This window comes from Candoia aspera, chromosome 3, assembly GCF_035149785.1.
Source record: "Candoia aspera isolate rCanAsp1 chromosome 3, rCanAsp1.hap2, whole genome shotgun sequence".
Classification (NCBI taxonomy): Eukaryota; Metazoa; Chordata; class Lepidosauria; order Squamata; family Boidae; genus Candoia; species Candoia aspera.
In genome coordinates, this window is record NC_086155.1 from 47440887 (window position 1) to 47465857 (window position 24971).

The 24971-nt window shown below is 40.7% G+C and overlaps 1 protein-coding gene across 1 annotated transcript in view; it reads left to right on the forward strand.

The window, feature by feature from the left end:
- The first annotated feature begins 3713 nt into the window (after positions 1-3713).
- Positions 3714-24971, forward strand: part of LOC134493202 (chitotriosidase-1-like) — a 124397-nt gene continuing 103139 nt past the window's right edge. The window contains exon 1 of the transcript XR_010067563.1: positions 3714-3721. The gene's annotated coding sequence lies outside the window, so the exon portion shown is untranslated. The remainder of the gene's footprint in view (positions 3722-24971) is intronic.

Here is a 24971-nt window from a genome sequence, read left to right on the forward strand (position 1 = left end):
GGTTTAATGGAAAATTGGAGGGGAGGGGGTTATGTTCCAGTGCACAGAAGAACATACCTTACTATGGTTCTCTTCACACAGAGGAACACATCTTCTTACATTTTATAATGTTACACAGAAACAATATACATTCTTATAAAACTCCTGTAGTATGAATAATCACATTTTCTTTGGTGGAATACATCCTGAATAAGCAAGAGCACTCCCAATGTCTGTAATGTACATACCATGAGTGTGTAATTTGGTTTAAAGTTTCACTACCCTCCATTTTTAAGCCATCCCTATTTGCCTGTAAAAACTATCAATGGAAAATGCATATTGTTTCTGTTTTAAAACATGTAGGCAGCTACATTGTCAAACTCATCGTTCATATTATTAAAATGCTCTAATATGTGGTTTCTTTGATTCTGGTTTCACATGTTGCATTTACAGTCATTCTGGAAAACCATGAATCAGGGTTTTTGTTTAGTATGTTGTACATACCAGACCATAGTGGTTTAGTCAATAAACAATGGTTAAACAAAACATTGCTTAGTGTGTGTGAACTCAGTCAATGAGAAATTATATGGATCTCATGCTAGGCTGTGGCCAGGCTAGGACCTTGCTTACATGTTGCTGTGCACAAGGAATATACTGCCATATTTCCTTCCTTCCTTCCTTCCTTTTTAGCTTTAGCAACACTTGGAACTGTAATAAAGGAGTTGTAGCAAAAATCTAGCCTGAACTGGCATTTAAAAGTTGCATAAAGCTTCTTTTTTTTCCCCAAATCACTGCTAGAAACAGGCCATCACAAAAACAGGCTCTTTTTCATTACTTAGAGTGTCAGTGTATCCAGCTTGCATTCAACTAAGTTAGTAGGCTTGGAAATCTGCTGTTGTGGGAGAGCACATAGCATTTGTGTCACAAACTACTTGTGCTTCAAGTAAAATTGCAGATTCTTACAGTTGCTGGTACCACCCTCCCTTTTCCTGTGCCGGGAAACTCAATACATTCTTGCCTTTTTCCTTGGCCTTAAAGTGCCAAGATCCCTTACAAAACTAACACAGTTTTACAGCAGCAAAGAAATGTAGGCAACACCCCCCACACACAAATATACATGTTTCTAGTAGAGGACTCCTCATTTGCTGAGCCACCCTGCAGCCCTGAGGCCTTTACATTTGGCTTAAATACAAGTATAGAAGCAAATGGATGAGTAACAGTACCCTTCTTGGGCGGTGGAGTGCTATTGTGGTCCACCCACCTTTTCCAAGAGGTTTGCTTCAGAAGAAGGGTTAGAGCAGTTGTAGGAAGCAATGTAGCATAGAGATGAGTCCCATAACCAATGAAAGAGATCTTCTTAACACTTCACACCCCAGATCTCTGAGTAAGAAGTACTTCAGGTATATGGTCATTGCTGAGTTGTTTCCTTGGAATGAGGTCACTGGAGGCTCATTGTGATTTCCTGAGATGTAATTTATTTGCTATCTGTTGAGATGTTTACTTTAACATCTCAACAGATACTGACCTATCAACCCTACGGGATTTTCAGAGGGTAACTAAAATCTCTATCTCTCAGTCCCAGACTCACTCCAGTGCAGGTTTCCTGCTTATACAGAATAGTGCCCAGGCCTCTCCCTTCTGTTGAATCATGATGATTTCTCTCTGCCCATCATATAATAAATTTTGAGGCCACCTTAGCTCCTGCTGATAGACCTCACCTCAATACTATGGACTATCAACAGTCTTGTGACAAAGCCCCAAAAAGCATTGCTTCAGGGCAACCCACATTGACAGCTCTTCTCTCAGAATGAGATAAGAATCATGGAACTAGAAAATATGCCAATGGACCACCTAGACCAACCCATCAAAATTCAAAATATATTGATCCTAGCTCAAAAGGCTAAACCAACCCCAGCTGTTTCTTTTTTGCCAAGTTTATCATAAACCTTCATATAGTCCTACAAGAGAGGTCAGCAATGATGTCATTTGGGCCTATACAGAACATGACAATCACTGTGGGTGAACCATTCTGGACATTGATTTATTCCTACATGCAATTCAAAATTCTAATTATTACTCATAATACTCTGGCTTAGGCTATGTCACCTGAGAAGGTATCTCATACTCTGGAATCTTTCTGTTTTTTAAGACCTGGTGTTTGAGCATTCATATACACACTAAGGCTTTCTGAGGTTTGACTAACAGTTATATGCAAAAGGGTCATTTCTGCAACAGTGGTCTAAATGTATTATCCCTTGTGAAAAGAATATCCTTTTTTTATTGGAGTTTCATCTACTTTTTAAAGAGGAGTTCTCTTCTGGAAAGCTTTTGTTATTAGTCTTCATAAGTTGACTTACTTAGTTTTTGGCTAAGTAGTACTATTTTACAACTTATTTCATTTTTTAACCATATGTTTTATATGTGTGTGTATTACGATTGGGTTTGGAATTTCTTAGCCATTATTAAAAACTTTATTGGAGGAGGAAAGCAGGGTATAAATCAAATACATATAAGTAAATAATCCTCAAGAATCTCTTTTTGGAGTCAAGCTTCTGTTCTGGAGAATGATACTGAAGAAAATCATTGTTCAAACTGAGGTGTAAGTTGTACATCACAGAATGTTTAAATTTAAAACTAAAAAAGTAGACATTGCAGCAGCACATATGACTCCTGAATAACAGAGATGCCCACACAACAAAATTTGGTGCATAAGAGTTGTTTATATATTTCATGCAGACTAACAGATCTACATGTTCAAGTAGCTTCTATGAGCAGGAAGTCTTCTACATCCAAAAACTCAGGTTATGCATAGACAAGAGAGCCTGATGTAAAGATTGGAGAATGCAGTAGTAGGTTGCACAGCAACCATCTTCAAGATCATAAGCCATTGTCAGTAGGAAATTCACCTATTTTCTTTTCCTTTTCCTGTTGCTATTTCCAAAAAAAACACACAAATCTGTAATAATTCTTAGTAATTTTAGATTTAATTGCATTTTTGGACAGCAGTGTTTACACTGCTGAAGATGATAAAACTGAGCTTGGCTATAGAAGATAACTGCATCCTCAAAAGTTTTTTAAGCCATGATGATGGGATTTTGGGGAGTAGAGGAAATCATTTTAAACTGACTTTTCCCACCACCACAGTCTCAAGAGATTGTGTGAAACCTGACTGGAGTAGTAGACCCAGCTTAACCTGAATAAGTTTATACTAGCTGCAGTCACAGTCTCATACCCAAGCACAATACACAGAAGACCCGAACAGTCCTTTTCCTCGATTCACTTATGAATAAGTCCAAGATCAGAACGTTCAAAGGTACTTTGAAAGTTATCTGGTCCAACTCCACTCAGTGCAGTGTCTCTACCTGACAACCTACAACAGAGAACTGACTCCTTCATGTGACAGCATGTCCCACAGGCTGATGCATGTGCAGTCAGGAAGTTCCTCCTGACATCTAGCCTGAATCTACTTCCTTGTAACTTTAACCAATTCTTTCTCTGTATTTCGCAGCAACAGAAATAAGTCTAGCCCCTCTTCTATGTGACAACCCTTAAGATATTTGAAGAATGGTGTCATATCTCTCTTAAATTGTCTCTTCTGTAGGCTAAACATATCCAGATATTTTAACCATTCCTTATATAGCTTGATTTTCAGACTACTCACCATCTTGATAGCCCTCCTATTGAGTTACTCACTCTAATTCCTCGTTTTCCTTTTTGAACTGTGGTGCACAGAACTGGACACAGTATTCCAAGTGTGGTCTGGCTGGAACAAATATTCCCTATAATCTAGACCCTATACTCCCATTAATACACCCAAGGATATTGTTTGCCTTTTTAGCAGCAGGATTACACCGCTGGCTTATGTTTAACTTGCAACCAACAAGGTTGAATCCTTTCACATGTAGTACTGCCAAGTCAGGTCTCCCCATCCTATACTTGTGCTTTTCCTTTTTTCTATCCAGATACAGACCTTTAGTTTCTCCCTGTTAAATTCCATCCTATTCATTTCACTCACTCTTCAAGCTGTTCTAGGTCTTTTTGAATGTTCTCTCTCTGCTCTAAAGTATTAAGCACCCCTTCCAGCTTTCTGTCATCTGCAAACTTAGTAAATATACTCTCAAATCCCTCATACAAGTCATTGATAAAAATATTGAACAGGCCAGGTTCCCAGACATAATCCAGTGGCACTTCTCTCAATCTTTCACTCCATTAATGAGCACTCTTCGATACAATCATTCAGCCAAGTGTAAGTCCAACTAACAATAGTCACCATTTAACCCATATTATCCCACTTTAATAAGGAGAATGTCATAAAACACTCTGCTCTAGGCTTGCTAAGGACCAGGTAAACTATGTTTAAGATATTCCTGTGATATATTAACCTAGTAACCCTGTCAAAGCAGGAGATAGGGGCAGCAGGGACAATTTTTTTGCCCAAAACCCATTCTGGTTCTTGTTAGTTAGAGCATGGCTATTCAACTGCTCACAAACATGCTGTTTATTCATCTAAGATTATTTAAAGAAAAATCCTCTGAAGCAGTGTTTCTCAACCTTGGCTGGCTGGGGAATTCTGGGAGTTGAAGTCCACACATCTTAAACTTGCCAAGGTTGAGAAACACTGCTCTGCAGTTATATACTTCTTTAAACTGCCTTGAGAAAACAACTCTATTCCCAGCAACCATAATTGTATCTTCTGTGGGACTTTAGCCCTCCAAACTAATTTCTCCATTCTGAGTGATCCAGACCCACCAACGTATCTGTGTATGCCTCCAGTGCTATTGTGTGTTTGTTGTGTCTGAAAAGCAAACCTGAAAACAGAAATGATTGGAAGAGAGGTAAGCGCTGTGCTCAAGGCTTAATCTAGCCACATCAGCACAATTTAGAAGGGTGGGAATGCAAGAAGGGAAAAAGCCTTTCGTGCACAGCTCAATGAAACAAGATCAGGCCTTAGGAAAAGTGGGGCAGAGGTGGGAAAATATGCCTCAACACAAAGCAGCTGCCAACCACCCCTCCCTAAACTGCCCATCAGGCTGAATCTGAAGGGCCTCTTTCCCCTTCCACAGCCCTGGAGGAAAAGAGAAAGGAAGAAATCATGCTTCTCCCTTTTAACCCTCCAAAGTGCTGAAGCCTCAATTGGCCCACTGGCCTCTGCCAACCAACCAATCATAGAACTGTTGCCAAGATGCTGCAGCTGAGTTGATTTGGTGTCTGCTGGGAGGGGCGAGAAAAAAAGATGGGGTTTTTTACTTCCCTATTTCTGTTGCAGGCAGTCTCCAGAGAGAGGAGGTTCCTGATGCAACAGGCGACCCTGCAGGGTTGGGTGTGGGCAAAGTTCCATCCATCAACAGCTTGTCAGCCCAGCAGCTTTGTTTCCACCCTGCGGGGGTGGAGAGCAGGATCTGTGGATTCTTCCGCAAACGCAAGCTCAGTGCCATATCTCTGCTCCCTGCAGCAACTGAGAAATTACATTCCTTCTGCAAGGGGCACTGCGCATTTTGTGCTTTAACGTTCACCTCTTTGTCTAAGTCAGTGTTTCTCAACCTTGGGAACTTTAAGATGTGTGGTCTTCAACTCCAAGAATTCCCCAGACAGCATGAAGCATGGTGTTGAAGTCCACACATCTTAGAGTTGCTAAGGTTGGGAAACACTGGTCTAAGTCTCTGATCAAAAACTTGAACCACCATATAATCCAAACCACAGAGAAAACACGGATGAAGCTTGTGGCCCAAGAAACTGAAGCCTTTAGGTCTGGATTTTTGCAGCCTGGATCAGGAACCCAACTTAAACCCCACCATAGTTGTAGTATGGAGACTAGAATTAAGCTCTGATTCTTCCCATCTCTAACTCCTTCATGCAGTTTCCTTCTGTGGTACTCAGGAATGTTATCTAATCATCAAGCGTATGTAATATTCCTCCTGTTCTCTTCGTAAAACAAACAAGCTGAGAAGTATTTTTAGATTTTGTCAATAAGAATTCCCCCGTCTCCTTAGTTTCTATTCATTCCTTCTCCCCTTTGTTGAACTGACCATCTGTCAGGCTGCACTGTACACCATGCACCATTATGCGCCAGCAGTGCCTGTGCCATAAATATCAAGATATGTGCTTTATTTGGCTGTCAAAAAGAAATGTAGGTGATCTGTGCTGTGGCTCCAAAAGGGGCCTTTGAAAGATAAAGAGTAAACGCTGGCATCACCTGCAGAAAATCCTATTCTGAGTTGGCTTTCCTGCATGATGATACTTGATGGGGTCAGGATTCTGGCAGGCCAGGGCTCATTTATGCTCTTCCCTCCTTTAAAGTTGGCAGTTTTTCACTCTGACACCAGGGAAAAGGGGACAGTCATTCTGAGTCCCCGCTTGGCTTGGATTTGTCCCCTTGCTAGCACACAAGGCCCGCTGCATGGGAAAGGTACTGAGTGAAAAGGCACCATCCCAGTCCCGCTGGCTGGAAGCGTGTGTATGTGGACCTCATGGTTACCCTTGGAAACAGTGCCTCAGCTAACATCTGCCATGCCTGTTCTTTTAGGGCCAGAGAGGAAAAAGGCAGATACGTTTTTCTGTGCTTCAAGCAGAGGTGTGAAAAAGCCCAGTATTTCTGGTTTTTATCATAAATAGCTGGTCCTGCTCAATTCAGCTATATGTGGGTAGCCTGATATCACTGAACTGGAGGAAGTTTCACATGCTCACATGCCGTTTGCCCAAAGCACCGAGAGCCATTCGACACATGGGTGGTTGTTTCAATAATACAGATTTCCCACACCTCTCATTCAAATGTAGAGTCCACATTGATTGGAATGGAACTTGCTGAAAGAAAACCAATTCATTTCTGCATTCCATCCTAGATAAGCAAATACATTCATTCAACGGGTGAAAACAGTTCTCAGGATAGGCCTGGATGACTGCCTTCCTGACTATTTTGAACGATTTTCCCTTAAGTCAAACAAAAGAAAGGGGGAAATCATACCAACTTTTTGCCATCTTTATCTTCCTCATTATGAGACTGTACAGGGCATGGTTATAATATTACAACACAGACAAATACACCATACACAAATCGTTTTAAGAAATGTAGAAAATACTCATATGCATTGATCAGTAGGTATCCAGGGCAATACTCCAGTACAGTGGCAAAACACAGAGGGAAGATGAGCACTTTTGCCTTCTTGCTTGCTTTCTGTTTTTTAAGGCTAGCAGCCCCATTGGTCAGTGGAGGGTATGCCGAATGCTGTGCTCAAGAACTGGCAAGATCCAAGACAAGGAACTTTACTGGGCCTGGTCGAAATCCAAAACTGATAGACTAATCCCACCACATAGTTTTAATAGTTTTTCCTCCTTGCACATTAACAACTGAAACTTTGTGGAAGTTTTTTAAGGGTTTCTACAGACAAAGGTTTGTGGAAAGGTACAGTTTGCTCATCCCATCCTAAACATTTGTGTTGTTTTGTTAGGGGAAACACATGACTGAATCACTCATTTCAAAACCCCTAGAGCTGTGCATTTCGTGGGCAATAAAACAGGAACCAGAATTTGGGGGAAGACAGTTTTTAGGACCAGAAAAGTTCCTGATCTTTCCTGGGTACATTCTGAGTTGGTCAAAAGCAGGAGCCTGTCTTCCATTCTTGAATGTTAAATATGCCCAGAAAACTGGAGTGAGATGAGATTGCATAACACCCTGTGCTGCTACTGACTCCTGTATGCTAACTTTATGAGAGGAGAGAGTTGGGAAATAGATCCTTTATTGCTGAGGAGCATAATTCCTACAAAAATAACAGCTGAGGGTTCATTGAGGGTGTCTGGCACTGCCTGAGAGAGGGGGAAGGGAGAGCCTTTTGATCTCACCTCCTCTGCCAGCTAGCACCAGGATACTTCAAGCTCCCTTTAGGGCACAGGGCGATGTAGTTTCAACTAGTCAGTAAGGCAGGCTGAACCAAAACAGGAGACAGAGAAGACAGCTAGCATGGAGATTAGTGCAAGAATTACAGCGATATCTGCTGAGCCAGGATTCTAAGCCTTAAAATCCAAAGCATTCTGAGAAGGGGAAAACGGAGGAGGAGAGGGAGAATCAATGAGGCCCCAGAGATTAAAAAAAAAAAAACATGTCCAATTTTTCTAACTGATAGTTTATCTAGTCTGTGCCTGTCTCCTATACCTCCCTGCTCTGTAGGCTTATATTACCTCTTCTGCCTTCTAAAGGTCCCACCTCTCCAAGGTACCTCAGGTTTGTTGGGATGGGATGAAGAGGGATGGAGGTGATACCAATCACAAGTTATTAATTTCCTATCTGGCCACCTCTCGTGTGGGGAAGGGAAGGGAAGGGACAGGGCCTGATTAGTTTCAGACTGCATGGTTGGAGAATCAACAAAAGAACAAGGAGATGGTTGCAGTATTGGTCTTTGCTTGATTCAAGCAATTTTACTTGTTCCCGTAGCTGAGTGACTATAGCAGCTATTTCCCCTTTCAGTCAATAGAGATCCACAGTTACATAGTTTTCAGCAATTTGCAAAATAAAATGGAACCATGTTAGTAGTTGCAATTCATATTTAATCAGTGAAGAACAAGGAGATGTTGCTTGATTCAAGCAGTTTGTACCTGTTCTTGTAGCAAAGTGATTATAGCAGCTATTTCTCCTTTCAGTCAATAATTATCTATATTTATGTCATTTTTATAAGTTTACAAAATAAAAAGAACTTTATGAGTAGTTGCAATTTATTTTTCATCAGTTTAGGCTTATTTAACCAGCTTGCAAAACAAAAACCAAAATGTAAAAAAATTGCTTATAAAAACCAAATAAAAAGATTAATATGCATTTCAAAAGGGGGGAGAGAGATTTTTCACAACATGGTACGCCACACTGCACATAGAGTTGGTGACATAAACCATAAGCATGTTTCCATGCCAATATGCTTATCTGTTTTACACCAGGAAATAGAAGCTAGAAAGCACCATGCCAAAAAGAAAATGAAGTTTGTAGCTTGTTGAAGATAAGAACTTTCCAGGTATCTTGCAAAAAAAAAAATCTTCTCTAAAAGCCAGAGAAAATGGAAATTTCTCCTATGATTTGCCCTAATATAAATTGCATGTATGTATTAAACTGGATTGAGACTATGGAGAGGGAGAGAGAGATTAATCTTTTGTCCTGCCTTTTGCCCTGTCATAAAAGGAAGAAAGTTCCCTTTGGGCCCAATAGGAGGTTTCTTCTCATTGCAAAGAACAGGTAGGGGTGAGATAATGCCAATCAAGACTAGAAAGAATTGTAACCCTTTGTCCCACTTCCATTATCTCAATCTGGTTTAGCCACCTTCCAATTTGTTTTAAATAGATCAAGCATGCAAGGCCATCACGACTGTTTTGGATCTTAGAACCATGGGATAGAGATTGTGCTTCTTGGTACTGCCCCAGTATTTATAAGTTTATTAGAAGGCAAACATATCCTTGAGAAGGATTTTGTTGGAGACAGGCAGCCCACAGCATTAAATTCCTGTTTGCTTCAGTATGAGCAAAACCCAGGTCTCAAGATATCAAATCATGCATATGTCTGCATAAAACCCTAGATGTGTTTTTAATAAATGAGGGGTTTAAGAAAAATCGTGGCTGGCATCTTTCTTTTATGATTTTTATTAACAATATTCACTACTTTCTGGAACAATACTCACTAAACAAATCCAGTTACTAATTACTATACAGGGGAAGAGAAAATTCTTTCTTGGCATCATGGTTAAAAAAGATGGACTGGCTTATGTACATAAAAATATGAATGGATTCCATACTTGGGAACTGATTAATATAGTTGCAATAGTTTGTTTATAAAACATGGGTTATAGACATGATAATTATTTTCATTTCTTCAAAAGTTTCATAACTTTAAAGGCTGCAATCCTGCATCACTTCCTGAGGACTACTAAGCCCTGTTAATGGAACTTACTTCTAACAACATATATAAGACAGTGCAGTATAAAAACTGTAAGTGCGGTTTTGCACATATTACCAAGCTTGCTATTTTTGTGTATATATAAATGTAAACTAGTAAAGTAAAAGGTGGAAAGAAATCATTTTACAGTAAAAGGTACAAGTAATGAATATAGTTTTATAAAAGTAAGAAGCATGATAAATTATCTTTGTATAGAAACAATCTAAATCTTACCATTGTAAAAAAAGTGAAAATATGTTTAGGTGGTAAGAAACTTGTTTTTTAAAAACCAAGGTGAAAATGGGGAATGGGAGAGAATGTAATGGTATATGAGAATGACCTTGGGAGAAAGGAGGAAGAGCCCAAGACTGGACACTCGTGTAAAAGATATCTCAGCCCACAGGAGGGAGGGCATGGGAAACATTTCAGAAGGAACCCTCCCTAGTTTTCTGGACAGTAAAAGGAAAGGAGGGGAGAAATACTTTCAGTCTTGCAAGATTCTGTTAATAAAACCTTACAATAAAGATAGAGCAAGTACTCCTGGTTGTGCTTGTCTGGACTACCTCATAGGGCTAATAGAGAGGCAGAGGTAATTGCACCAACCAATCTACCCTTCAGCAAAACCTAATATCTGTTCACAGCAAACACTGTTCACAAAATCTAGAATCATACACCTGGATCACACAGGTGGTGCACTACTGAACATTTAATTCATATTTGTGCAGTTGTTCTTAGCTATATCTGGGAGATCAAAAGATCAGGCATACTAAGGTAGTGTTGTTGTAATTATAATTTCCCCTCCATTAAATGACTGCCAAATGCTATAATCTATGAATCACTCAAAGAGGAAGGGTGTTTGGCTGGAATATACTAACACTGCAATACTCCATATTTCTGTTAATAAGTATGTCCCAGTGTTAAGAGTGTACAGAGGCCCACATATTGAAGAATAAGCCTCGCTGAATTCTGTGGGATTTTCTTCTGAGTAAGAAGGCTTACAAGACAATCTCCAAAGAGCAATGAGGTCACCAGGCAGTCATTTGCCAGAGTTCCAAGATCACAAAAGGGTTTCATCACTTCAAAGACTCCGCCATTCCAAACCGGAACTGAACTACCACATTTCTTTGTATACATCCAGTGTTCCAGCCTTCTAACAAACATATGAAGATTGGGGGCAGTACTAAGAAGCACAATCTCAATCATTCTTCCTACTCCATAGAGTCATATTGGATATAATTGCTAGTTGGCTCAAGTCAGCATCTCAAAAGTAGTAATGACACTGATGAGATGCAGTGACTTGTGTAATGCTATTGGCTAGACACATAATCTTCTGGATAGAAAGTGCATTATTCAGTAGGAAGTTATGAAAGTGGCTTCCTACTCAAAAGGGTAATCCTTTAAAATAAAATCTACCTGCTAGCTGGACAGCATCAGGCAAGCATCTATTGTCATATCACTTGAAATTCTATACAATAGTATACAAATTAGAGTAGCAGATATTGCTAGTGATAGTTCTTGCTAGTGTATCAGATTTCTGGACCAGATGATATAGAGCAGAAATCTATATAGTGCCACTACAAAGAAATAGTTAAAACAGCAATGGATTAGCACAAAACAATATTCATCACCAAAAAGCAGTGAATAATTAATGTATATTGTGTATCAAGGGAGACAATGGGAACTTCAATTTTTCCAAACAATTTCCACATGTAAATGCAATGCTTTGGTCTCCAGATCCCCTTCCCTCAATAAAACTCTTGCCTGAAAATACAAATCATGTGTTTTATCTGGCTGCCTGTGTTGCACAAATAAATGCCAGATTGTGTTTCCATTTGCTGTAAGACAACTAGTTTTCATCCTATTTCTCTCTACATATGTCCAACTTTTGGGCCCCGTAAACTAATGAGGCAGTTGTATGTGCTACTAGTAACCATTTTCATTTTGAATCATTCCTATCTTTCTAGATTTTGTTGTTTATTCATTCAGTCGCTTCCGACTCTTCGTGACTTCATGGACCAGCCCACGCCAGAGCTTCCTGTCGGTTGTCAACACCCCCAGCTCCCCCAGGGACGAGTCCGTCACCTCTAGAATATCATCCATCCATCTTGCCCTTGGTCGGCCCCTCTTCCTTTTGCCTTCCACTCTCCCTACCATCAGCATCTTCTCCAGGGTGTCCTGTCTTCTCATTATGTGGCCAAAGTATTTCAGTTTGGCCTTTAATATCATTCCCTCAAGTGAGCAGTCTGGCTTGATTTCCTGGAGGATGGACTGGTTGGATCTTCTTGCAGTCCAAGGCACTCTCAGAATTTTCCTCCAACACCACAGTTCAAAAGCATCGATCTTCCTTCGCTCAGCCTTCCTTATGGTCCAGCTCTCGCAGCCATATGTTACTACAGGGAACACCATTGCTTTAACTATGCGGGCCTTTGTTGTCAGTGTGATGTCTCTGCTCTTAACTATTTTATCGAGATTGGTCATTGCTCTTCTCCCAAGGATTACGTGTCTTCTGATTTCCTGACGGCAGTCAGCATCTGCAGTAATCTTTGCACCTAGAAATACTCTTTCACTGCCTCTACGTTTTCTCCCTCAATTTGCCAGTTATCAATCAAGCTGGTTGCCATAACCTTGGTTTTTTTGAGGTTTAGCTGCAGGCCAGCTTTTGCACTTTCTTCTTTCACCTTTTCTAGATACTGTAGAATAATCAAAGTTGTTACCCGGTTTTGGGAATACATTCTCCTCACAACTGTAGGACTTACTTCTCTGAATATACATGCATAGAACTGCACTTTTCTTAATGTAAGACACTTAAATGCAATTGTGTAGTTTAAATCCAAGATCAGTCAATAAAAACAAACAATATAACAAACAAACAATGCATACTGCCTACTCCTTTGTATACTATCATGATATCCACAGTCAGTGGCTTATGACATGATAGGACACCTAAAATGGTGCCCTATATTCATCAAATTGGGCAAAGCCAATAAGATTCATCCAATTACTTACCACTGAAACAAATTCTTCATAATACAGAGTCTTGTATTCATTGATGTGAATGTCAACATCTTTGTTTGTTCTACTGAACCTCAGAGCAGCATTCAGCATCACTGAGTACGGTATCTTTCTGGGGTCCTTGACAAATTTGGGGTCTAGGGAACATAGTTTTTTATAGTGCTTTTGGTCTTACTTGACCAAGCACTACAAGTAAAAATTTCTAGTGAACTATTTCTCACACTGTAGCCACAGACTTAGGCGAGTTTCTCAGAACATTTTTGTTTGTTGTTTGTTTGTTTACTTTTCATATGCCACTCAATCCATAAGGCTCAAAGCAGCTTACAGCAGAAAAAGAAATACAAAGTTAAGATAAAAACCATCATAAACCTAACAAAATCAGAGCAACAGCACTTTGAGGAATAGCCACAACAGCCAAATCCATAGCAGGAAGGTACCTTTCACCACCAATCAATTACAGGGCTCTCTGGAAAAACCAGATTTTAATGAGTCCCAGACACACACACACACACACACACACCCAGTAGGGTGAGAGCTAATCTCAGAAGAAATGCTGTTCCAAAGAAGGGGGAGAGTGACAAAAAGAATTGTTCCTGTAGCCCCTGGAGATGGCATTCCTTAAGTGAAGGGCTCAAGATGTAGCACCCCCTTCCTGATGTTACTGGGTAGGCAATAGCCACTGGGAGAAGGCGGTCCCATAGATGTCCAAGTCCTAAGCCATATAGGGCTTTAAAAGTAACAATTAGCATTTTGAATTATACCTGAAAGAGAACTAGGTGCAACTGGTGGACCACTTGCGGTAAAGATATCACATGGGAAGACCTAGGAGTTCCTTGTCACTACATGAGCTACTGCATTCTGGACCAACTGAAGTTTCCAGCACCATGTCAAGTGCATTGCAACAGTTCAAACAAGAGGTGCCTAAGTCATGAGTGACCATGACCAGTGCCTCCCAGTCCAGGAAAGGCTATAACTGGCACACTAGATGAAGATATGGCGAGGCTGTCCTAGTGTCATGCGCTGCCTCCCCCTGAATAACAATCAGACACTGGTTTGCGAATCAGGCTCTGGTTTATTGCAGGGCAGGTACAGCGTTGGTAGAAAAAAGCTGAGAGTGACAGGAGCGCGCCGGTGCGGGGTTTAAATACCCCGCGCCGGTCAGCGCCCCCTCGCTCACGGTCACGTCACCCCCCTTTGTCCCATGCGTTGCCCTGCCGGTGGGTGAGGGTTTCCGGGATCGCCCATCATCAGGTTTCCATTCTTCTGCTGATTGCTTTCAGCTGGGCGATCCCCGTTGTATTGCCGCTGATGGTTTGGGTGGCTCCGTGATTCCTTTGGCTATTGTTTGTTGGCCGTTAGTCGTTGTAGGTTGATGGCTACTTAACTTGTACCCCTTCACCTATTTCCTTGTCATTGTCATGAGTGCCATTGCGCTGATGACTTTAGCTCAACGGCACTCATGACACCTAGTCACAGCTGCCAACTTCTCTTCATAAGTTCTAAATATGTACATGAAACTATTGGAAAAAGTCATCTGGAGTTTTAAAGTTGGGTTTCATACCTGAACATTAGTTCTGTTTGTCAGCTGTTGCCAAGGAAGCTCTGCAAGTTCTGTTTGGATACAGGACTTTTTTCCACTTGCATGTAACCATGGCACAAGAGTACCCTGGCAGTATCTTTTTCCTGCTGTGTTTATTTATTTATTTATTTATTTATTAAAGAATTGCATAAGGCTGCCCAACTCACGGTGACTCCAGGCAGCTTACAGAAATAAAGTCCCACAACTTTATCTTCATTTTGTCCCCAGCCCAACAGTAAGACAGGCTTAAGTCATCTGTAGCTCCACCTGGTTATAATTAGTGTTTTTCTCTTTATTCTGATACCATCCAAGAACAAGCTACAGGGTATGTGAAACCTCTTATGCTTTGTCACCCATTATCTTGGAAGGAAGTCCAGTTTCCAAGAATGACTGGCAACAGAAGCCATAGGGACAGGGTGGTGAAAAAAAGGTGAAAGGTCCCCTGTGCAAGCACTGAGTCATGTCTGACCCGTTGTGGGGAGGACAGGGATCAGCAATGGGCACTTTTTTCTCTCTGTTTGTTTTTTGGAAACTGCAAATTTCCTGCCAGCATAGTTTTCTGCCAACTCAAGGATGGGTGGAAAGTACTTCAGTTCAGCACTGAGGGAGACCCATATTGATGGACTGGATAGTGATGAACAATTTGATGCTCAATCCAGACACAAGAGAATGCTAAAATACGGTTTAAATATCCCTTGTTCTTAATGAGATTGCCTTACTGCTGAAGGATCAGGACTGTAATTTAGGGGTGCTGCTGGACTTTAGGATTGCTCCTTAAAAAATTGGATGGCAGCTGTGCTGGAATACCTTTCCCCAATCTTTAATAAATTGGTCTCCTTTCTGAATGCTCCATTGATCCATGTGATGGTCACTTCCGATTTAGTTTATTACAATATACTATACAACACACTACCAGTGAAAGCTATTTGGAAATGGTACCAGTTGCCAATTTGTTTTTCAGCACAATTTAAGCTGCTGATTCTTAAGTGGGCTGGAGACAGAATATCTGGAAAATCAAATCCTCCCATACAGTTAAGGACTGCTTCAAAACCTTTCATATACCCCACCACCTACTAAGGCTGGGTTAGTTAGTTTGCTTGCTTATTATTAGATTCATATCCCGCCTTTATTTTGTACAATTCAAGGCAGCATACATAATGTTCCTAATTCCTATTTTCTTTACAACAACAACCCTGTGAGGTGGGTTGGGCTAAGTGGGAGTGGCTGGCTCAAAGTCACCCAGCCGGCTTTCATATATAAGGGAGGACTAGAATTCAGTCTCCCAGTTTCTAGTTCATAGGAACATGGAAAGGAACCTTATTGTGATGGCACTATAATTCTGAAATTGTCTAATGTATCTGATTTTAAGCTGCCAGTTAATCCTTTTTTTGGTTTTGCATTGTTTTTAAATCATTAAATCTCCTCTCTTCACCTATTGTTCATGTTAAACACTGTTTTCCCTGTTCTTGATTTTATTAAGCTCAGTGTCTTAGGGTGTTGACTTTAGCTGTATTTCTAAGCCAAAGGAAGTTCTAAAATGCTCTAAATAAGTAATGTTTTGGACATTTGTTTCAATAGGCATCACCATATTTATGCTTATGGACACAGAGAGCTCAAAAAATTAAGAGGCAAGGATTAATATTACTATAGTAATCAAGCCAAACAAACTTTTAGTTTTAAGGGAACTCCTAAATGTATAGTCTTGCAGAACAATTTCAAAAGCAAATGTAGGTATATAAATGAGATAAAATTATACAATTGTATTGTCATATAATATTCCCAAATATTAGCATTTACAGGATTTTTTACATCATACACATGCAAGGTTGTGTTACTTGAGTTCTCAAATGCTGTGCTAGAAATATAATTAGCAGTTAAATTTCAGCATGAAACACATTCAAAACATACTAGTAATTAATAGGATTAAAAATTAAGTATATTATCATGCATGGTATATATGTGTCTTATTGTGGCATAGTATAAACATTATTGCAATATATAAATATATACTAGGCCAGTGTTTCTCAACCTTGGCAACTTTGCGATGTGGACTTCAAAGAATTCCCCACCTATCTTCATATCCAGATTGTTGTTGTTGTTTATTCATTTAGTCGCTTCCGACTCTTCGTGACTTCATGGACCAGCCCACGCCAGAGCTTCCTGTCGGTCGTCAACACCCCCAGCTCCCCCAGGGACGAGTCCGTCACCTCTAGAATATCATCCATCCATCTTGCCCTTGGTCGGCCCCTCTTCCTTTTGCCTTCCACTCTCCCTACCATCAGCATCTTCTCCAGGGTGTCCTGTCTTCTCATTATGTGGCCAAAGTATTTCAGTTTGGCCTTTAATATCATTCCCTCAAGTGAGCAGTCTGGCTTGATTTCCTGGAGGATGGACTGGTTGGATCTTCTTGCAGTCCAAGGCACTCTCAGAATTTTCCTCCAACACCACAGTTCAAAAGCATCGATCTTCCTTCGCTCAGCCTTCCTTATGGTCCAGCTCTCGCAGCCATATGTTACTACAGGGAACACCATTGCTTTAACTATGCGGGCCTTTGTTGTCAGTGTGATGTCTCTGCTCTTAACTATTTTATCGAGATTTGTCATTGCTCTTCTTCCAAGGATTAAGCGTCTTCTGATTTCCTGACTGCAGTCAGCATCTGCAGTAATCTTTGCACCTAGGAATACAAAGTCTTTCACTGCTTCTACATTTTCTCCCTCTATTTGCCAGTTATCAATCAAGCTGGTTGCCATAATCTTGGTTTTTTTGAGGTTTAGCTGCAAACCAGCTTTTGCACTTTCTTCTTTCACCTTCATCATAAGGCTCCTCAGTTCCTCTTCACTTTCAGCCATCAAGGTGGTATCATCTGCATATCTGAGATTGTTAATGTTTCTTCCAGAGATTTTAACTCCAGCCTTGGATTCCTCAAGGCCAGCTTGTCGCATGATGTGTTCTGCATACAGGTTGAATAGGTAGGGTGAGAGTATACAGCCCTGCCGTACTCCTTTCCCAATCTTAAACCAGTCCGTTGTTCCGTGATCTGTTCTTACTGTTGCTACTTGGTCGTTATACAGATTCTTCAGGAGGCAGACAAGATGACTTGGTATCCCCATACCACTAAGAACTTGCCACAATTTGTTATGGTCCACACAGTCAAAGGCTTTAGAATAGTCAATAAAACAGAAATAGATGTTTTTCTGAAACTCCCTGGCTTTTTCCATTATCCAGCGGATATTGGCAATTTGGTCTCTAGTTCCTCTGCCTTTTCTAAACCCAGCTTGTACATCTGGCAATTCTCGCTCCATGAACTGCTGAAGTCTACCTTGCAGGATCTTGAGCATTACCTTACTGGCATGTGAAATGAGTGCCACTGTCCAATAGTTTGAACATTCTTTAGTGTTTCCCTTTTTTGGTATGGGGATATAAGTTGATTTTTTCCAATCTGATGGCCATTCTTGTGTTTTCCAAATTTGCTGGCATATAGCATGCATTACCTTGACAGCATCATCTTGCAAGATTTTGAACAGTTCAGCTGGGATGCCGTCGTCTCCTGTTGCCTTGTTATTAGCAATGCTTCTTAAGGCCCACTCAACCTCACTCTTCAGGATGTCTGGCTCTAGCTCACCGACCACACCGTCAAAGCTATCCCCGATATTGTTATCCTTCCTATACAGGTTTTCTGTATATTCTTGCCACCTTTTCTTGATCTCTTCTTCTTCTGTTAGGTCCTTGCCATCTTTGTTTTTGATCATACCCATTTTTGCCTGGAATTTACCTCCAATGTTTCTAATTTTCTGGAAGAGGTCTCTTGTCCTTCCTATTCTATTGTCTTCTTCCACTTCCGCGCATTGCTTGTTTAAAAATAATTCCTTATCTCTTCTGGCTAACCTCTGGAATTTTGCCTTTAATTGGGCATATCTCCCCCTATCACTGTTGCCTTTTGCTTTCCTTCTTTCTTGGGCTACTTCTAGTGTCTCAGCAGACAGCCATTTTGCCTTCTTGGTTTTCTCTTTCTTTGGGATGTATTTTGTTGCCGCCTCCTGAACAATGCTGCCAACTTCTGTCCATAGTTCTTCCGGGACCCTATCTACTAAGTCCAGTCCCTTAAATCTATTCTTCACCTCCACTGCATATTCCTTAGGAATATTAGTGAGCTCATATCTAGCTGATCTGTGGGTCTTCCCTAATCTCTTTAGTCTGATCCTAAATTGTGCAAGAAGAAGTTTGTGATCTGAACTACAGTCAGCTCCAGGCCTTGTTTTTGCCGACTGTACAGATGTCCGCCACCTTTGGCTGCAAAGGATGTAATCAATCTGATTTCGGTGTTGTCCATCTGGTGAAGTCCATGTATAAAGCCGTCTCTTAGGTTGTTGGAAGAGAGTGTTTGTTATGCAGAGTGAATTGTCTTGGCAAAATTCTATCAGCCTGTGTCCTGCTTCGTTTTGTTCTCCCAGGCCATACTTACCTGTAATTCGAGGTATCATTTGACTGCCCACCTTAGCATTCCAGTCTCCTGTGATGAAAATAACATCTCTTTTAGGCGTGTTGTCCAGTAGGTGCTGCAGATCCTCATAGAACTGCTGTACTTCAGCTTCTTCAGCATTTGTGGTTGGGGCATATATTTGGATCACTGTGATGTTAGATGACTTGCCCTGAATTCGAATTGAGATCATTCTGTCGTTTTTTGGGTTGTATCCAAGCACTGCTTTAGCCACTTTACTATTAATTATGAAGGCTACTCCATTTCTTCTGTGGTCCTCTTGTCCGCAGTAGTAGATCTGGTGGTCATTTGATGTGAAGTGGCCCATTCCAGTCCATTTCAGTTCACTGATGCCCAGAATGTCTATCTTTAATCTTGACATCTCACCAATAACCACATCCAATTTGCCCTGGCTCATAGATCTTACATTCCAGGTTCCGATGGTGTGTTGATCCTTAGAACATCGGATTCGCCGTTCACCACCAGCACCGTCGGCCGCTAGCCGTCCTTCCGGCTTTGAGCTAGCTGCGTCATCACGTCTGGGGCTAGTTGAGCTCATCCTCTGTTCCTCCCCAGTAGCATTTTGACCATCTTCCGACCTGGGGGTCTCATCTTCCGATGGTATACCGACATATCTCTGGTTGTACTGATCCATTTAGTTTTCACGGCAAGAATACTGAGGTGGGTTGCCATTACCTTCCCCAGGGATCGCATTTAGTCTGACCTCTCTGTCATGACCTTCCCGTCTTGGGTGGCCCTTCACGGTTTAGCTCATGGCATCATTGAGGTGCTCAAGCTCCAGCACCACGACAAGGTAACGATCCTTTGCTGAAGCATATCCAGATAGCATTCTCTTATCTAAAAGTATCATCAGAATAAAAATAGCTTCCAAAAAGTATGCATCCACATCTGTCAAAGATTTGTGGAATTACAATAATTGACTTTTTACCACTTGTTTGTGCCATCCATGGTGGTTGAGCTGTTTTGTTAGAGGCAGAAGGAAGATCAGAACAAAAACTCATGTATTTGCTATGAGGGTCAGGAATGCTGAGATCTGGCATACCTTAGTCTCACAATCTTCTTCATCAGAATGCTTAATATTTTCTTTATCACCTCCTGCACATGGGCACATTTTAATCAGTTTATGTTATAAGCATATTCTGTATATCCCTTAAAGGAAGATAACCTGAATTTAAGACAATATCCCTGAAAAAAAAGAGAGTGAGAGAAAAAAAACTGTGTGGTGCCCAGATTGTCAATTTTTTCCATCTAGAAACTTCAGTCAAAACAATCCTGGAAATTTCTTCTCCCCTTTCCTGTTTGTATACACCATGCTTGCATATGTGTGAAGCCACAGAACATGAAACAGCAGAGCCAGGACGAATATTATATATGGGTATCATTAAGAATTACTGACTAAAATTAATTGCCTATACATACCCTCTTTATAATTAAATGATAAATTTCATCAGTCCCCTATCTGCATACAGTATATCAACCATTCTCTGTCACACCCCTACACATACAAACCACAATCATGGAAAGAGACAGACTACATGTTCAGTCTCCTACATCCATCCTCCCTCTCAGAAGAGACATCAAGGAAAAAGAAGAAAGAGATGGAGTACAAGCAGAAGGAAGAGATCGCTGGACTGAGGAGGAAAGAAAAGAGAGAATCCCTGGATATAAATGACGAAAAGGGTGAAATTCCCCTGGCAAACAAACCCTTCCAAGGATTGGCTAAAACCTTCAGAGGCATTCAGCAGCGCTGTCTGCAGTCATTTGCACTCTGCTCTTTTGCTGGTTTTCCACAGATTCTTCTGAGAAGAGTTGTCCTCAGGAGAATCTCAGTATTCTTGCGGTTCAGCTAAAGTGTCTCCTATATCTTTTTTTTTACAGGCAACTGCATGTGCCTGTGGAGTTTTATTGACATTTTCTGGAAGACCCTAGAACCATTATTGCTGCCTACCACAGAGAAGTTATAATACTTCCTGTACTGGATTGCTGAAACATTAAATGGCAAAGATATTCATGGGATATTTCAGTCTGAATAGGTTCTCAGTATTGGTTCAATATATAATAGCTTATAATTCCGGTCAATGGTTTTTACTATCTTGACCATGGTTCCTATTATGTTTTTTTTTAGCTTAGAGCTTAGTTCTAGTTTTTTAAAGTAATATTTTATAACTCATAAGTAATTAATGATATATAGGAAAACATTCTCCATGACATTGTAGATCCCTTGTTTACTTATTTGTGTTTTTTTTCTATTTTATTCCTTTTATCTCTTTCATCTCTTTTTGTTTTATTCTCCTCTAAAATATTTAATAAAAATACAAAAAAAAACAAAAAACCCCAGAATGTGCAGATACTTTGAAGCTATCATTTATCTGACAGTTAAAAAAAGAAGAGTATAAGGGACTAAAGCACTATTTCCCAAGCGTGGCAACTTTAAGATGTGTGGACTTCAACTCCCAGAATTCCCCAGCCAGCATTCCCAGGGAATTCTGGAAGTTAAAGTCCACACATCTTAAAGTTGCCACGCTTGGGAAACACTGGACTAAAGACGGCATGGAGTTGCAAAAAGGCTTCTAGAATTTGTCAATGAGCCTTATTACGCAATGATTCTACCATACCTCTGTTGCTTGGTTTTCAGGACTTGTTCTGATGCCATGGTGGAAGAAAAAGCTTGTGGCTTCTCAGCATTTGTAATAGTTTCAAATTTTAACCTTCCATCACCCTGGCCACAGAACAATCCATCAAGAGGACATTTAGCAAGCCACCAGAGAAATGCACACAAATAAATGTGGACAAACACTTGGGCTATCTGAGTGTTGCAGGGGTGGATATTACTAGAAACCTTTTTGCTTCTTTTTGAGCAAGAAGGAGTGAAGGATGCATGCTACTTAACCAGGAGCAGGAAGCTGAGAAGGGGCAATAAACTCAGCAGTGGGCAAGTTTAAACAGCTAGCACTGATGGCTTCTGGCTAATTTGAACTGAGCAATAATTGGCTAAAGGTGTTGCCTTGAAGCTCCAAACTCACAAGCACATAGACAACACCAAACTGAACATGCCTTTGATCTGCAGATGGTGAGGAGAAAGTGACAGAAATGCAGGCTGGATTGGGAATGTTTGCAAAAGGAATGAATGTGTGGCACAGAGTTCATGAAGTGATAGCTACAAATGATTGCTCTTTCACAGAAGTAAGAACAGTGGCAGGTGTAATATGGCTTACTATGACTTAAAAAAAAACTATATACCTTTTTGTCCATAATATTAACCTTCCCTAGAACCTGTTGTGGGAAAACAGGGGGAATCTAAGTGGTAGTCTTTTCCCAACCTGCATTGATTTTCAGTTAAGAAAGATTCAGACAACTAGCTTTTTTTTCTCAGTCTGCACTGACTTTTGCAGAACAATGGACTTTATTTTGTTTGAAGAATCACAATGCTCACACTGCTTCACAGTCATTGCTTATTAAACAGCTTATAAAAACTTTCCCAGTGACTACTGGAATTCCTTGTACATCCAGACAATGCTATGCTTGAACATTTTAAAAAAACAATCACTAGGAGAAAAATAACCATGTTCATCATGAAGAAATTAAAAGAGAGCCATAGGAAGTACATTCCTGGAAGGATGTGCTGTGGTCAATCACAGCTTAAAAGTGCTGTAATGCACATGATTTTTCCATATAGCTGCAAATAAAACATTTGGAAGATGAGCTGTTCCTCTTCTAACTTCTGTGCTTTCAAGAGATCTGCAAAATAAGAACCAGGAACACATGATTTCTTGGCAAGTTCAACTTCCTTAGTTGTGGATATGGGAGGAGGGCTAGATGAAAATTTGACAATCTGTACATCATGTTTGTATATCTTGTGGTGTGCTTCTAAGCACAACTACCAACAACTTTCCATCATGTGTCAGGGCACATCATGCAACAATGACTTTGCTTGAAGCTAAGCATCTGGATGGGAAACTGGGAATTCATCCATGTCACCTTAAGATTTATAATGGAAAAGAGATTTAGACATAAATAATCATTTCTGAAACATCTCTAACTGGCAAAGGAGTCACGTACAGTGGTGATTCACATTATAGCATCCTTCATTTAGATAACATCATCATACATGACTCTAGAGACAGGCAACATGGTGGCTTTATGTTCTGGATTTCAATTTTCATTAGCTTTAGCAAGTTTGGCCAGTGACAAGTGATTCTGTAACTGAGAATATCTAAAGGAGAGGATACCAAGTTGCCTTTCCTTGATGAGACTTTACAGAAGACAGTTCCCTTCCCTGAGGAATGTATGCTTCTCAAATTTGCGGCAGAGGGAATGAAAGAGCACCAACCCCCCAATCTGATGCCCTCCAGAGGTATCGACCACTATCACTGACTCGAGAGGATGGGAGGTGCAGTTAAATATATCTGGAGGACTCTAGTTGGGAGAAGATTGCAATAGGAGAAGGGGAGACAGTGAAAGATGAGGCAAACAGGGAAGAGCAGCAAGTTATTGGTGCTAAAGTTTGTACTTATGAACCAAATCATTAATTTCCAATTCATTTTTTCTTGCCTGCCCAAGACCATAGGATCTTCTTCCCTGTAGCCACCCAGCTGTGTGCATGCTTTCTCTTCTGTTCTGGCAGTTTTCCTCTGGCTGGCTGTATCTTTTACTCCCTTACTATGTGAGAAAGAAGGTGAAACCAGAGTAATCATTTTTGTGCTTTTGTTTATATATGTAGTGGCATCTTCCTGCCATGATTCATGCATGTGCTTTCTAAACTTAAATATTTGGAGCATTTTTATTTTTTATTTTTTTGCAATCCATGCTTAAGGACTGTTGCTGTGTTTAAAGACTACTCACCCTTTTTATATTCACCAAATGAGGAACAACCTAAAAGAAGGGTGTTGACATGCTGAATTGACTAGTTACTGTCTAGGCAGACCTGGGCACCTCACCTTCATTTCCCACCTGTAAAATGGGAAGAAACTGCCTTCATCTTCAAAGGGATTTTGTTAGGGGATGATTAGTGTTAAGCACACCCATCTAATCTTCAAATCTACTCTGCTCAGACCATTCCTTTGCTGATTTCACACCTTCAACAGACACACAGTATCATTCTGGGCAGTGAATGAACCCAATAAACCAGTCTTCTCCAGACAAAACCGAACAGGCCATACAACCCCTCCCCAAAGAATAGTGAGGAGGATTTTTTTACCCTCTTTTAAAGCACACCCCTCAAGCCATCTCAGGACACAGGATCAGAGACAGGCCAACCAAACTCAAAAGAGTTTGTGATGGATGAGAAAGGGGAGCGTCAGATATGGCCGGGCTAGGAAAGTAAGATTGAGTTTTGCCATTCAGCAGCAAGCCCTTGAAACACTTCTGCACACAGAAATCAACATGCAAATCCTGAAGATGTGAGCAAGTTCTGCTGCCCTGACCTGTATAATGAACAAATAAAAAGAGGCCACTTTGCTCCCAAGCTCCCTTGGCCCATTTACCCCCATCCACCTCCCAAAAGACAAAAGGTGCAGCTTAGTGATGCATGAAAGAAGGAACAAAAGGAAAAGCCCTCCTCCCCAGTCCTGCTCCTAAGCTCCCCCACTAGACAGATGGCAACAGTTGCCCCCACACCAGTTGCATGTGTCACAGTGAACAAGCCTCTTTTATCCCCCAACAGGTCATAAATAAGAATGGTGCAGACAGGGATGGTGTGAGGAGGGGGCAGGGAGGCAAGTCCGCTCCTGTTTCAAAGTCCAAAGGAAAATAATTCAAGCAAGCTGAGAGTCGCTTCCATGTGAGTCCATCTGTCTGGTTTTGGAAGCAACTTCTCCCATGTGCTTTTCAAATATATTGTTGTTGTTGTTGTTGTTGATTGTCGAAACAGATTTATGGACAAGTGACTGTTCCATCAAGCTAAGATAATACTCCGAACTTGCCTTCCCACTTACAACCTTTTAATTTTCACAGCATGGTGCATAAGATGACATTGTCTTTAACACAATGTCAGCTTCTCC